Genomic DNA, 13,529 nt, shown 5'->3' with positions numbered 1-13,529 from the left:
CGACCCCGCGGTGACACGCGGATGCCCCGGTGTGGTCCTCGGGCCGCCGCGCCCCACGGGGCCTGTCCTCCCCCCCCCGCCGCGCCCCTGCAGGACCTCCTTCAGTCCCCACCCCGGCCGGCGCGGAGGGGCAGCCCTGACCCCTCCCTCCCTCCAGGCTGTAAGACGGAAGGAAGCCCAGCGGGTGAGGGCAGCGCCGGCGGGGCTAGCGGCGGGGCTAGCGGGCGCCCGGGTCTCCGCGTGGGCTTCTACCGCCGCCGCCCCCGCCCCCGCACCCCCTCCAGCCCGCCACCTGCCCCCTGCTCCCCGCCCTCCCCAAACCTGCTGGGCCTGCCGCAGGGCTCTTCTCACCAACCTCCGGAGAAGGGGATTTCACGGGTCTGATGGCCCGTGGCTGGACCCCTCACTTCAGGCCTCTTCTTTTCAGGATTCCTCTCTTTCCAGAACTACTGGAAACCGTAGTTTTCAAGTATCTGCGTTTGGCAGAAAAAAACAGTCACAGACACAGGGAAATGTCCCCCCTGAAGGCCACACTGAGACCAGACACTCTGCAGAGCACATTCTGATCTCTTTGTAGCCAGAACACTGTGGTCTTAAGACAACATTGATTCATGGAGCAACATTTATTGAACACCTACTATGCGCCAGGCACTGTCTTTTGCTGCCCTGGGGACAGAGCCTGAACAATACAGACAAAACTCCTTCTTTGACCTTACATTTTAACAGAGAAAAATAAAGAATAAACCAACAGTAGACTGGTATGTTAGATGAGCCATAAGAGCAGGAGAGAAAAATGAAATAGGAAATGGGGACAGGGAATGTTGGGGTGCAGTGTTAAAAACTAGAGTAGTGAAGGAAACCGTCACTGAAGAAAAAGGCTGGTAAGCGTAATGTTTCCTTAAACATGATATCTGAAATGTAATGACAGCAGCAGCAGCTGAGTTTGTCCCTTTCTGTGTCAGACATTTAGCCCCTGGGATCCCAGATTAGCTAGGACCCTGAAAGTCAGCTAGTTCAATCCAGTCCCTCTGAAGTGTAAACCTTTGGAAAGCGGCCCTGTAAGCACTGAAGAGGTCAGGACTGGGGTTAGACAGGCCTGCTGCATTCCCAGCTCTGGCCTCACTGGCCCTTTACCCAATCTGTCTACTTTCTACTTCCACTTTGTCTGTAAAGTGGGATGACTGTTCTAGGTGGGAGTCATGAGCATGCCATGAAATGATGTTGGCAGAGCACTCAGTTCCAAGGGGACTGACACAGAGGAAACACTGCAGACATGTCACAGACCTGTCTGGCTCTGTTATTGATGCCTTCCGCCCACCACCTACAAGACAAGCCCTTAGACATGGGCCACTTTGCATGGTGGTTGAGTGCGTACTCTAGAGCCAGAAGGCCGGGGTCTCAGCCCTGGCCTTGCCCCTCACAGTGGTAGAAGCCTGTGCAAGTTACTAATCTTCACTGAAGAACATTTCACTCATCTGTAAACTGGGGCTAATGACTACAGCCACCTCACAAGGTAATACAGGTGACACAGGTGGAGTGCTTCAGAACTGCACCTAGCCTGAAGTAGGTACATGCCATGTCACTGTGCCCTCCATTATATGGAGAGTGTCAGCTGCCCTTGTCATCTGAACAGAAGAAAGACATTTCCCCTGCCATCAAAAAAGGATATGGGGATGACAGCCTCAGCCTATATTTATCTGTTGTGCAATAATGTCTCCCAGCATCATGTTGGTGACTATGACTAGCTCTTTTCTGGGTCAAGACACATAAACCCTTCACCTGCATGGTAGCCAGAGACTGAGGGAGGTACAGGGCCAAGGGAAGATGGGCACCTCTGCCCACACCCATTGTGGAGCTGCTACCAGCCGATGTAAGCTTTCTCTTCCCTCATCACAAAACACGCTGATTCATGCAGTAGTGTAGATTAGTGTGTGCGATATTAGGATTTTTTGTAACAGCTAGAAGTCCTGTGAAGAAATGGTGACCACCATTGTCTCATCTGGCTCCAGAGGTCAACTCTGTGTCAGCAGCAAGAGGTGGAGAAGTAACAGTCCAACTGGTAACTCACCACTCCATCACCCACGCCTGAACCCAGGGCCCTTCTACTTGCTTCCTCTGCCCCCTGGGACAGTTAGTGTGACAGGGAACACAATGCCAGCTGGTTGCTGAGAAAGGGATTTTAGCAGCATGGTCCTTCCCTGGGTGAATCCCCAGCTCTTGTGGCCTCGTGCCAGTACTGGAGGTAGGACCTGTCATCTCTGGAGCAACAGAAACTGAACAGCCAAACTGCTGAGCTCACATCTGTTTAGCACTTGCAAGGTACCCAGCACTCACTGAGGGCTTTCCCAGTTTAATTAGCCCAGTGACCCTGTAGGGTGGCTTCCACTCATACTCCTATCCTTGTAGGTGAGGGAGCAGAGACTTTTCAAGGTCAAGGGATCTGTCAAAAACCTGTGGCCCACTGGGAGGTGGCAGGGCCAAGACTCACACTGTGATCTATCTGACTGTAAATGCCACATTCCCAATGGCCTGCTCATTCTCTGCTAAGTGACATTCACTTCTGCAGTAAGGCTTTGAGCCTGACAACTACAGCTTCAACAATCTGCTCTACAGATTGTCCAGCAATTAGCTCTAGAGCTACTTCTTGGGCCTGTGCTCATTCATTCTTTTGAATGTGCTCATTCATTCTTTTGAATGAAGGAAGGAATTATTGAGCACCTGCTATGTGCCAAAACCATATGCTGGGGTTACAGTGGTCAACAGGACGGACACATCTCTTCCCATGGGGGGCTTCCAATCCTTGTGAGATAGGAGACAGAATCACATAATAAGCAAAGATCCAAAACTATTTTGAACACCAAAGAGTGTCATGAAGGGCATAAAACAGGGCAATGAGGGGACACCTGGGTGGCTCCGTGATTGAGTATCTGCCTTGGGCTCAGGGTGTGATCTCAGGGTCCTGGGATTGAGTCCCACATCGGGCTCCCTGCATGGAGCCTGCTTCTCCCTCTGCCTGTGTCTCTGCCTTTCTCTCTCTCTCTCTCTCTCTGTCTCTCATGAATAAAATCTTAAAAAAAAAAAAAAAAAAGAATAGGGCAATGAGGTAGGAACTAGTCAAGGGAATATCTCTTAGGAAATAACCTTTGGTTCAGGACTGAACAAAAAAGAGGAACAGGGCAGGTGAAAACCCATAGAAAAGGCAATGAGAGCAGCAGGTGCAAAGGCTGTGAGGTAGCAATGGGCTGGGTTATTCAAGGAATAGCAAGAAGAAGGCCAGTGAAGCTAGAAGGGTATGTGATAGGAAGATACATAAGAGAGAAGGTGGGAAAGTGAAGCAAGAAGCAGATAAATGAAAGACCTCCAGGTAGTTAACAAGACACTTGTGTTTCATAAATAGTATGGCGAGAAGCCCCTGGAGGGTTTTACGCTGGAGTGATATGACCTGATCTAAATGTGAGGAATGAACTTCATAGGATCAAGGGAGGGACTCAGCAGGAGTTTGATCCGCCCTCTACTTGACTGCCTGTCGGTGGAGAATGCTGTCGTAATCCCGTAATCCTTTCCTTCTCCACTATATACTTCCCTTCCTTCAACTGTTCTTCGCATAGCAAGGGTTTGAAGTTCTCCCCATCCTGCTTTGGACCCACTGACTTCTTGAAGCTCCTTCCCACACCATGTTCTATTCCTATGGTTCCTCCTCTTCTCCGCTTGCTCCACCCCACACCCCAACGGTCTGTTCTCGTATAAGAAGTTAGCCTTATTTTCTTATCCCTGCTGATAATATTAGCAACAGGCTGGGATTGCAGCAGCAGGATGCGGCAGCAGGGGGAAGTGGAGCCAGCCCTGCCAGGAGTTCTAAGCTGGAATGACCTGTCAGGGTTGTTCTGAGTTGGGACAAGAGGACCAACAATTATATCCCCATGTCAACCTGTCATTAGCCACTCTGGAAAGGGGCATGACACAGGACAGGTAGCTTCTCTTCTACCAGGGCAATAATCCCAGGAGCTGGAGAACAAGTCTTTTGTCCTCAGTGAAGAATTAAGTGGCATATCCAGCATCCACTATAATACACAGAGAGGACTAGAACTGGGGAGAGAGGCAGGGTCTGTCCCTCCATCTCTTGGCTTTCCTCACCTCTCTGCGTCATCACTCTCAGGCATCCCTCCCCTTGGAGTATGCATGTAGGACCACAGGCATTTCCAGACCTATATTCTACTGGCCTGGCTCTTCCCCCTGGTTCCAGCAAAAACCCAGTGTTGAACTCGTACTGGCCCAGGTAGATTCCTCAGCCATTGATTGTTGTTATAGCCATAACACTGGATCATCTCTGATTTTTGGAAGATGTTAATGTTTGTACTTACCTATTACTCAGATCCAATGAAATCATGAGTAAAAAGCACAGTGCATGGAAATTAGTAAATGCTCAATCTATACCTGTTGCTGCTGCTGCTCCAAGGATTTAGATACGTATCGAGGGTTGGTAGCCAGGATGGACCATTCTGGGACCAGGGGAACATGACATAGCATGAGAAAGTCAAAGATGAGCAAACCAGACTGAGATTGACAACCTAGAGAGTTTCAATGACAGACCAACAGCCAACAAACCTGAGAAGCAGACTGGCAGAGAGTATAGAGGGTTTGAACAGGAGAATAAGGAGTTTGCAGATTATCCTGTAGGCCATTGCCACTTTGGGAGCAGTGACTTTGCTCCGCAAAGCCACCTGTCCACAGTAAATACAGAAACCAAGAATAAAAAGCTATAGCTATTGGACAGAACAAAGATATGTCTGTTGAATCTAATAGATATTTGGGAGTTGTATTTTATATCTTTTTATTTAATTTTTCTAGAAATTAATTTTTAAGGTATTTTTTAAAAACAATCATCCATGATGGATTGGAAATATTTTTTAAAACTAGTCCTTCACACCAGATAGTTTGAGAAGCACCACTGAGGCCTATAGAGGGCCATCAAAATTTTATGATGAATGATGTGTTCAGGATATTACTTTTCCTAGATTGAAGGGGAGAGAAAATGGAGCAAGAAACACCAGGTTAAGGGTCCCGTGACGGTCTGAGTAAGAGTCTCTACAGACCAATGGCAGCAGAGACCTTGGAAAGGAAGGAATCAGGGTCTTGACTATATAGGGCCTCCATGTGCAAGGAGAATATAATGTACATAGGTCCTGAACTACCTAGAGGCCCCCACACTTCAGACACCATATAGAATAAACCTGGGACTCCAAGCATAATACTGGGGCAAGACAACATTGCCACCTGTCTAATCACACAGACTTGCAATCTCAGTGTAGTCTTGGCCCTGCTGCATTCCTGGGCCCTGCACCCGATCAGGTCACATTTGTTCTGCTTCTGAGACAGCTCTCCCATCCCCCTGCTTCTTGCCAGTCCCTTTTCTCTCATCTTCCTTCTCTCCCCTAAATGCTTTATCTCCCCTGAAGATACTCAGATTCTTGTCATTCCCTCACTCCAGAACTTCTCATGGCTCTGCACTGTCTGGGAAAAACAAACCCAACTCTTGAGTGGGGCATTTAAGACCACCACTGCATGTCACCAAACCCCACATTTCCACCAAAACTCCCTCTTCTCCCTCTCCCAATGTTCCAGTTGCTCTGAAACAGCCTCCTGCACTTTTGCTTTTCCTCCCACATCTCACTCTGTGGCAACGTTGAACAAACTCTCCAAGGCCACTCCCCAAACCAAAGGATGTATAGGGAAGTCTGACCATTTCCTAGTCCTGGGTGCTCACCTGAGACCTGGCTTACATGTGATGCTTTCTCATTTTAGCAAATGAAAGATCAGAAGGCAGGTGTAAGGAAGCTACCTTGGCTGGGTCTCTTGCTGGTGTCCTAGCTGCCTGTCATCTAGTTTAATCCCTTATTGAAAAGGAAGGGATGGGGCAGGGCTTCTTTTTCACCAGGATTTTGATACATAAGAGCTTTGACGTTTAAGGGGAATTGGAAGGAATCGGATACATAGATACCGATCCATTCAGTTGGCTCCCACAACCTACTGAGATGTTTAATCCCATTTATAGCAGCTGTTTAGTCAGGTTTACTCTGGTGTCTAATGCCAGGGAGTAGTAAGTAGCAGAGCAGATATTTTGAACCGAAGCTCTTTACATGTTGTGTCTTTATCATCAGATGAAACCAAGAAAGAAAACACCTGGAAGCCAGGACCAGCCCTGCTGGAACCCAGCTCACCTTAGGAATGTCATTTAATCTCTTTTAGCAGAGTGGGGATTTGAACCCAGGTATTAAACTATTAAACATATTGTTTCTTTATCATCAGATAAGACCAAGAAAGTGAACACCCAGATCCAGGACCGGCTTTTCTAGAAACCAGCTCACCTTAGGAATGTCACTTAATCTCTTTGAAAAATGAGGTAGAACTAGATATTCTTGCAAGATTCCTTCCTTCTCTTACATTCTTTGGCCCTGAGTGACAATAACGGCTGATATTTGTTGAGTACTTATTACATGCCCTAGCGTCATGCTAAGTGTACTTCTAAACCAATTATCTCATTTGTTCCCACATGCCCTTATAAATAGGTGCAGCTGTGATTGCCCTTTGACAAAGGAGGAGAATGTGGTTTGGAGAAGTTTAGTAGGGTCACACATTAATAATCACAGGGCAAGGGTCTAACTTGGAAGAGCTGACTCTAGAGTCCACGCTCAGCCTATCTGGCTTCCAGAATCTCTAAATCCAGGTCTCATGTGAGGCCTAGCTCTTTCCAGCCTCAAGGCTGGGCCACTTGCTGCTTCTTCCCTGAAACTGTCCACATACTTCCCCAAATTCACTTATCCTTGGTAATTTCTGGCCACCAGACAGGTCTCTGGAGGCTTGGCGCCCTGTGCCAGGTCAGCTAGCCTCCCATGGGCCTTCCTGCTACCTGGACCTCCTCCATCATCTCTTTATTACCGTGCTCTTTACCTTCCAGACCACTTTTCTGCCTCCACACTGGGCTATAAGCTCCAAGGGAGGGCAGGAACCTCCCTTACTTCCCCAGGGCATAGAAGAATTCATTGCACTGTGAAAAGAAAATGTGCTCTCTTAGAATAGCACTCAATGAGGAGACATCAAATGCAAATTCTGCTTAACCTCAACTAGTTCTAACCAGTTGAAGCACTAGGCCAATACTGGAAGTCACTGAAGACTCTTGTGACCAAAGAACAATGGGACTTTTTCTAAACCATCCTCTCCAGGGTGCCTATTGTCAGTCCTTAATTAAGACAGCCACCATGCAACCTGTTTTTCCTAATTCTTAAAACACAAACCCTGAGTTTCCTTCTCCCTGAGAACAGGTCAGTGAATTTCTTCGCTGATGTGTTCCTTAGCCTGGCAAGTAAAAAACTCAGCATTATTATTATGATCATTATATTTATGAATGGCTGTCATACTCTGCTTTCTTCTTTGACAGCACATAGCAGGTTCAATGAAGTCTTATTGAGCATCATAAATACACACAGATGTTGTGTCAGGTGAGGGATGATATGTCCACAGCTGCCTGAGGAACCAGGAGAATGGAGGAATCACTTCTTCCTAAGATAACAAGGGGGACATTCACAGGGCGAGTGAACTCAGTTTTAGTAGTCACATTTTTTTTTTTTTTTTTACTTTTTCCTAATCCAGTGCCTTCGTTCCAGCCTTCCTTTTCTGGCCTGGATCCCACAAGGCATCAATTCAATGTCATTTTTGGCAATATTCTCAACACTTTGCCTTCCTGTCTTCATCACCTCCCCCTAGATACACCCAACCACCTGCTCTCTCCTCGGGGCACTGCTGGGAAAGTCACACCAACTGGATATGAGGGGCTCACCACAAATTCATAAAGCCATGCTTTGTTCTCAACACTGTCAGACATTTCTCCACTTAGTCCACTCACCTTTTTTAAAACTTTCCACTGCTCACCTCCTCTTTCATTGATTAACTAGAAGCCTCAGGTAAGAGCTCTTAATTTCTCCTGCCTCAGCAAGAAATCTAAGTCCATCTGCCCCAACCAATTCTCCTTCTCTCTTCCAAAAGCAATCCTGCATCGAGCTTTGGAACCCATCCAACCGCCTTCTCAGTAAACTCTATCCTGCCTCCCCATGGGCTCTTCTGGCTTATTCAGCTCCCTCCTCTCAAATGGATCTGTCTCATTATTAAATATGTTCAAATCTTTCACACCTTAAAAGGAAACCCAAATCCCTCTCTCTTTCTCGTTCTCTTGATCTCTTACTCTCTCTCTCTCTCTCTCTCTCTTTTTAGTTATCTCTACGCTCAATGTGGAGCTCAAACTCACAACCCTGAGATCAAGAGTTGCATGCTCTACTGACTGAGCTGTCCAGAAATCCCACAAAATTCTTCTCTTAAACTTCTTACTCCTCTCCAGCTACAGCTCCACAGTTAAATCTCTTGAGAAGATGGAAAAGGAGTCATGGATTAAAAACCTCCCTCTATTTCCTCCCCCTACTGGAGGTTAGCTATAACTTCCATTTGCCCCTTGAAAGAACTCTTGCCAGGGTCAATGATGACTTATATTTGCTAAACTTAGCAGATAATTTCAGTTCTCCTCTTGAGTTCTTAGGAACACATATTTGACTGTTCCCTTTTTCTTGCAGCACTCGGAGTTTCTTTGTCACACTCTCTTCTGCTATGCCTATTACGTCTTGAGTTCTTCATGGACCCTCTCTGTGAGTAGTCTCCCAAGACCAGCTCATGATTTCAATTACCATCTGTTTTCTAATGGCTTCTAAATCCAATCTCCATCTTAGATCCTCCCTTAGAGTTCCAGATCCATATATCCAATTGCTTTCTTTTTTGTTAAGACTGTTTCTTAGAAGCCTCAGGTAAGAGCTCTTCAACTTAGAACAGTTAGAACAACACTTAGAGCAGTTTTAGGATCACAACAAAATTGACAAGAAGATATAGAAATTTCCCATATACTCCATGCCCCCCACATGTATAGCCTACCCCATTATTGACATCACTCACTATTTGTTATCAAGGATGAAGCTACATAATCACTCAAAATCCTGTTTACATTAGGGTTCACTTTTGGAGTTGGACATTTCATGGGTTTGGACAAATGTTTAATGACATATATCTATCATTATAATATTGCATAGGGTATTCTCACTTCCCTAAAAATCCTCTGTGCTCTGCCTATCCAGTCTATCCCACCAAACCCATGCCTGACAACTGATATTTTTTATTGTCTCCATGGTTTTGCCTTTTCCAAAATGTCATAGTTGGAGTTATACAGTATGTAGCCATTTATTTATTTATTTATTAAAGATTTTGTTTACTTATTCATAGAGACACACAGACAGAGGGGCAGAGACACAGACAGAGGGAGAAGCAGGCTCCATACAAGAAGCCTGACGTGGGACTCGATTCCGGGTCTCCAGGATCACACCCCAGGCTGCAGGCGGCGCTACACCACTACGCCACCGGGGCTGCCCAGTATGTAGCCATCTAAGATTGACTTTTTTACTTAGTAATATGCATCTAAGTTTCCTCCGTGTCTTTTCATGGCCTGATGGCTCTTTTGTTTTTAGTGCTGAATAATATTGCATTGGCAGGAAATAGCACAGTTTGTTTATACATTCACCTACTAAAGGACATCTTGATTATTTCCACGTTTTGACAATTATGAACAAAGCTGCTATAAATGTCCTTGTGCAGATTTTTGGGTGAAATGTAAGTTTTTAACTCCTTTGGGTAAATACCAAGAAGCCTAACTGCTAAATTATGTGGTGAGAATATGTATAGTTTTGTGAGAAATCACTGAACTGCCCTCCAGAGTGGCTATGCCATTTTGCATTCCCACTGGCAAGATGGTTTTACATCTTGCCAACATTTGATGTTGTCAGCTCCAATTTCTTCTTGACTCCCCTACCTTGATGCCTCAAAAAGCATATCAAACTGAAGATTGTATTCATGGTCTTTCCACCCCCTCCACAAGAAACCAAATCTTCAGCCAATATTTTATCTCTTGGGTGATGACATGACCAATCAGAGAGAAGCCTAAAATTCTTCTTTGATAGCTTCTCCCCTCATTCTCTATATTAAACTCACACTCAATTTTCTTGTTCATTTTATCTCTGTAATGCCTTTGGATTGGTCCAGTTCTCTTTAGCTTCTCTGGTGCCAGTCCAGCTCAAGGTATCATCTTTCACCCAGACTATGGCAAAAGCCTCCTAACTGGTTTTCTCCTACCCACCTTTTCCCCTGTGTTGCAGCCAAAGTAATGTTTCCAAAACCTTGAAATGATTATGTTTAAAATATCCCAGTGGCTTTGCTTCTTTGTCTGCTTTAAGTAAAGACCTGGCCTACAGAGCCTGGGCCATCTGGGCCCCCACGTCTCCAGTATCCTTTCCCATATTCCATCATTAGCCCCTCCTTCCCTCTTTCCAGTTCATACAAATTGTGCACACTCCCCTGCCCCCTTCACAGGACCTTCACACATGGGGTTTCTGAGTACGATGCTCTTCTTCACCTGCTCTTTGCCTGGTTCAGTCCTCCTTACCCATCAGTCACTATCACATCCTCAGCAAAGTATTCCCTGACCTGGTTCAGACCAGGTTTTAGACATTATGGAAACAAGTGTTCTACTTTCAGAACCCGCATATCAGTTTGTAAAACATACCCACTGATGTAATTATATGATTGATGGCTTTCTCCTCCCAGTAGCCCGTCTGCTTGCTGGGAACAGGGGTGTGTCTATTTTACTCCCTGTTTGATCTCCAAGTATTATTAACATAGGGGCAGAAAGATTGTAGACCCTTTATAAATATTTGTCTAATTATGATTGAATGTGGGGACAGAAAGCTGCTTGTTGGGAGTTCTCTGAAGGAATGGAGTGTGATGAATTTACCAGGCACCTTGTAACCTGGTAAATGGCTGACTCTGTGCCTTGCACCCAGTGGGAGCTTAATAAATATTGGAGCATGGAATGGAATTGAATTGAATTTTTGCCCCATCAATCAGAATGCCATACCAGCTCCACTCTGAAATATGCCTCTTTTTTTTTTTTTTTAAGATTTTATTTATTTATTCATGAGAGACACACAGAGAGAGGCAGAGACACAGGAAGAGGAAGAAACAGGCTCCCTGCAAGGAGTCCAATCTGGGACTCTATCTGGGACCCCAGGATCACGCCCTGAGCCAAAGGCAGACTCAACTGCCAAGCCACCCAGGTGTCCCTGAAATATGTCTTGAGTTATCATTTACTGAGCAGAAAACTACGTGCTCATTATTATGCTGAGTGCTTTTCATGCGTTATCCTATTTAATCCTAAAGACGGCATGAGATGGGCATTATTTTTTTAATTGTTATAAATGAAGGAGCTGCATTGGTTAAGATCTCTACGGGAAACAAATGGTACACTTAACACAGGATGATTTCAGAAGAATTGCATAAAGGGATTCTTGGCAAGGCTTTGTGCAGGAGAAAAGTAAGACACAGGAGAGGAGGCAATACTCCAGGGCAAGTAAGGGCTGGGAGGACTTCACTACTGTTCCTAGGCTTAAAGGTTACAGAATGCATACACATAGAGGGCAGGGTGGAGGGGACTGCCAGTCAGGAGCTGAGACCATGAGTGGAAGGATAGGGCCAACCAATAGTGGCCTTGAAGGAACATGAATAAAATGCCCTGACCTCACTTTCCTTCTTCTCTCTGCAGCATACATTGGCTGAATCCAGCTGAAAGCCAGAGAGCAAGGGAATCCTTGATGCCATCCTAGAGTTCAGCTGTCCAAGGCCTACAGCAGCTGCAGAAGCATAGAGAATAGAGCTAGAGATCCAACATAGAAACATTCTGCATGAGTCCAAGAGCCCAGCCCTCAGAGACAGAGCACTCTTCCCCAAGTCCAGGCTGCCCTCAGAAAACACAGACTCCCTTCACACGTAACCACTTTCCTAGAATGGAGATCAGAGAAGTTAGAGGGCTTCTCCCAGCCAAGTACTGATGAGTAGATATTCTGAGACTGAGTCATTGGCTGGGACAGCATGGGTGGTGGCCCAGGAGATAAAGGAAGTACAGAGAGGACATATCAGGGTGGTCACCAACCCAGCAACTTTCCATTATCCGTGCCCAGGAAGATCAAGAGGAAGGGAGAAAGGGAGAGTCTGCCCTTATCTTATTCATCCACAGGGTGGAGAGAATACAAAATCCAGCCACCCTTATGGCTCATGCTATGGATCCAATCCTGTACTTTAAAACAGATTATCTGAGAATAGGCTAATTCAACTAATTTCCATTTCACCCTGGTTTAAATCTGGTGGTTGTGGTGTTAATGACACATCCCATGTCCTTAGACTTCCTCAGTGGCTCATTCTCTAAAATGAGGATCAGAGAAAGTAGAGACATCCCACACTTGCATAATTTTAATGACCATCTGGAAAGAAAGTGCAGTGACCTGCTATTATCTATTATGAACTTTCTTTCCAACATCTTCCTCTTTTTATCTTCAACTGAAACTATTTAGACTAGTAGCCAACTACCAGTCAGTCTACTGGTAGGAGAATCCAAAAGTCATTAACCAAGAAGCACCAATTCTAGCAAACTTGGCTCAATTGCTCCTCTTACTTCCTTAATAACTAAACCCAACTCCTGCTGGCCAAACATTTTTTTTTTGTTATAGTGCCATAGGCTGCTTGGATTTTTTTTTATTTCTCTGTCCAGTTTGCATAAATTTGTCATCAATAAATTGTTCTCTATTAAGCCCCTATTCCCATCATAGCAAGTTATTGGATGCATTTTTTACAAGGAAATATTGAAAAACATATTTTAGGACAATATGAATAATGTCAAAATTAGTCATAGCTTTTATACTACTCAATAGACAACTCAAACTTTTTTTTTTTTGTTTTTTTAGAGACGGAGAAGGGGGGAAGGGGCAAAGGAGAGGGAGAATCTTAAGTAGGTTCCATGCCCATTGTGGAGTCCAACACAGAGCTCAATCTCATAACCCTGAGCCAAAAATCAGGAGTTGGACATTTAACCGACTGAGCCACCCAGGCACCCCTCAAACTTGTTTAAGTTTGACCAAATGTTGACATCTAGAACAAAATAGAAGGACAATTAGCACTAAAGAGGACTGTAGTGGGTTGAATGATGGCCCCCTCCAAAACATATGTCCACTCAGAACCTTGAATGTGGCCTTATTTGGAAAAAGGTATTCTGCAGATGTAATTAAGGATGTTGAGATGAGATCACTCAAGATTACCCAGAGGGGCCCTAAATACAAGGACAAGTGCCCTTACAAGAGAAAGGCAGAGAGAGACTTGAGACACACGGAGGGGAAAGTGATGTGAAGAAAGAGGCAAAAACTGGAATGATTCTGCCACCAAACCGAGGACCACCCAGGGCCACCAGGAGCTGAATCCTTCAAGGAAGCATTCTTCCCTAGAGCCATTAAAACAAGCATCGCCCTGCTGACACCTTGATTTCAAGTTTGGTCTCCAGAAATGCGAGAGAATGCATTTCTGTTGGTTTAAGTCATTCAAGTCATGATACATTGTGATGG

Source organism: Vulpes lagopus, chromosome 2, assembly GCF_018345385.1.
Source record: "Vulpes lagopus strain Blue_001 chromosome 2, ASM1834538v1, whole genome shotgun sequence".
NCBI lineage: Eukaryota > Metazoa > Chordata > Mammalia > Carnivora > Canidae > Vulpes > Vulpes lagopus.
The sequence above is the reverse complement of the archived record's forward strand: the minus strand, read 5'-3'. Positions refer to the sequence as shown.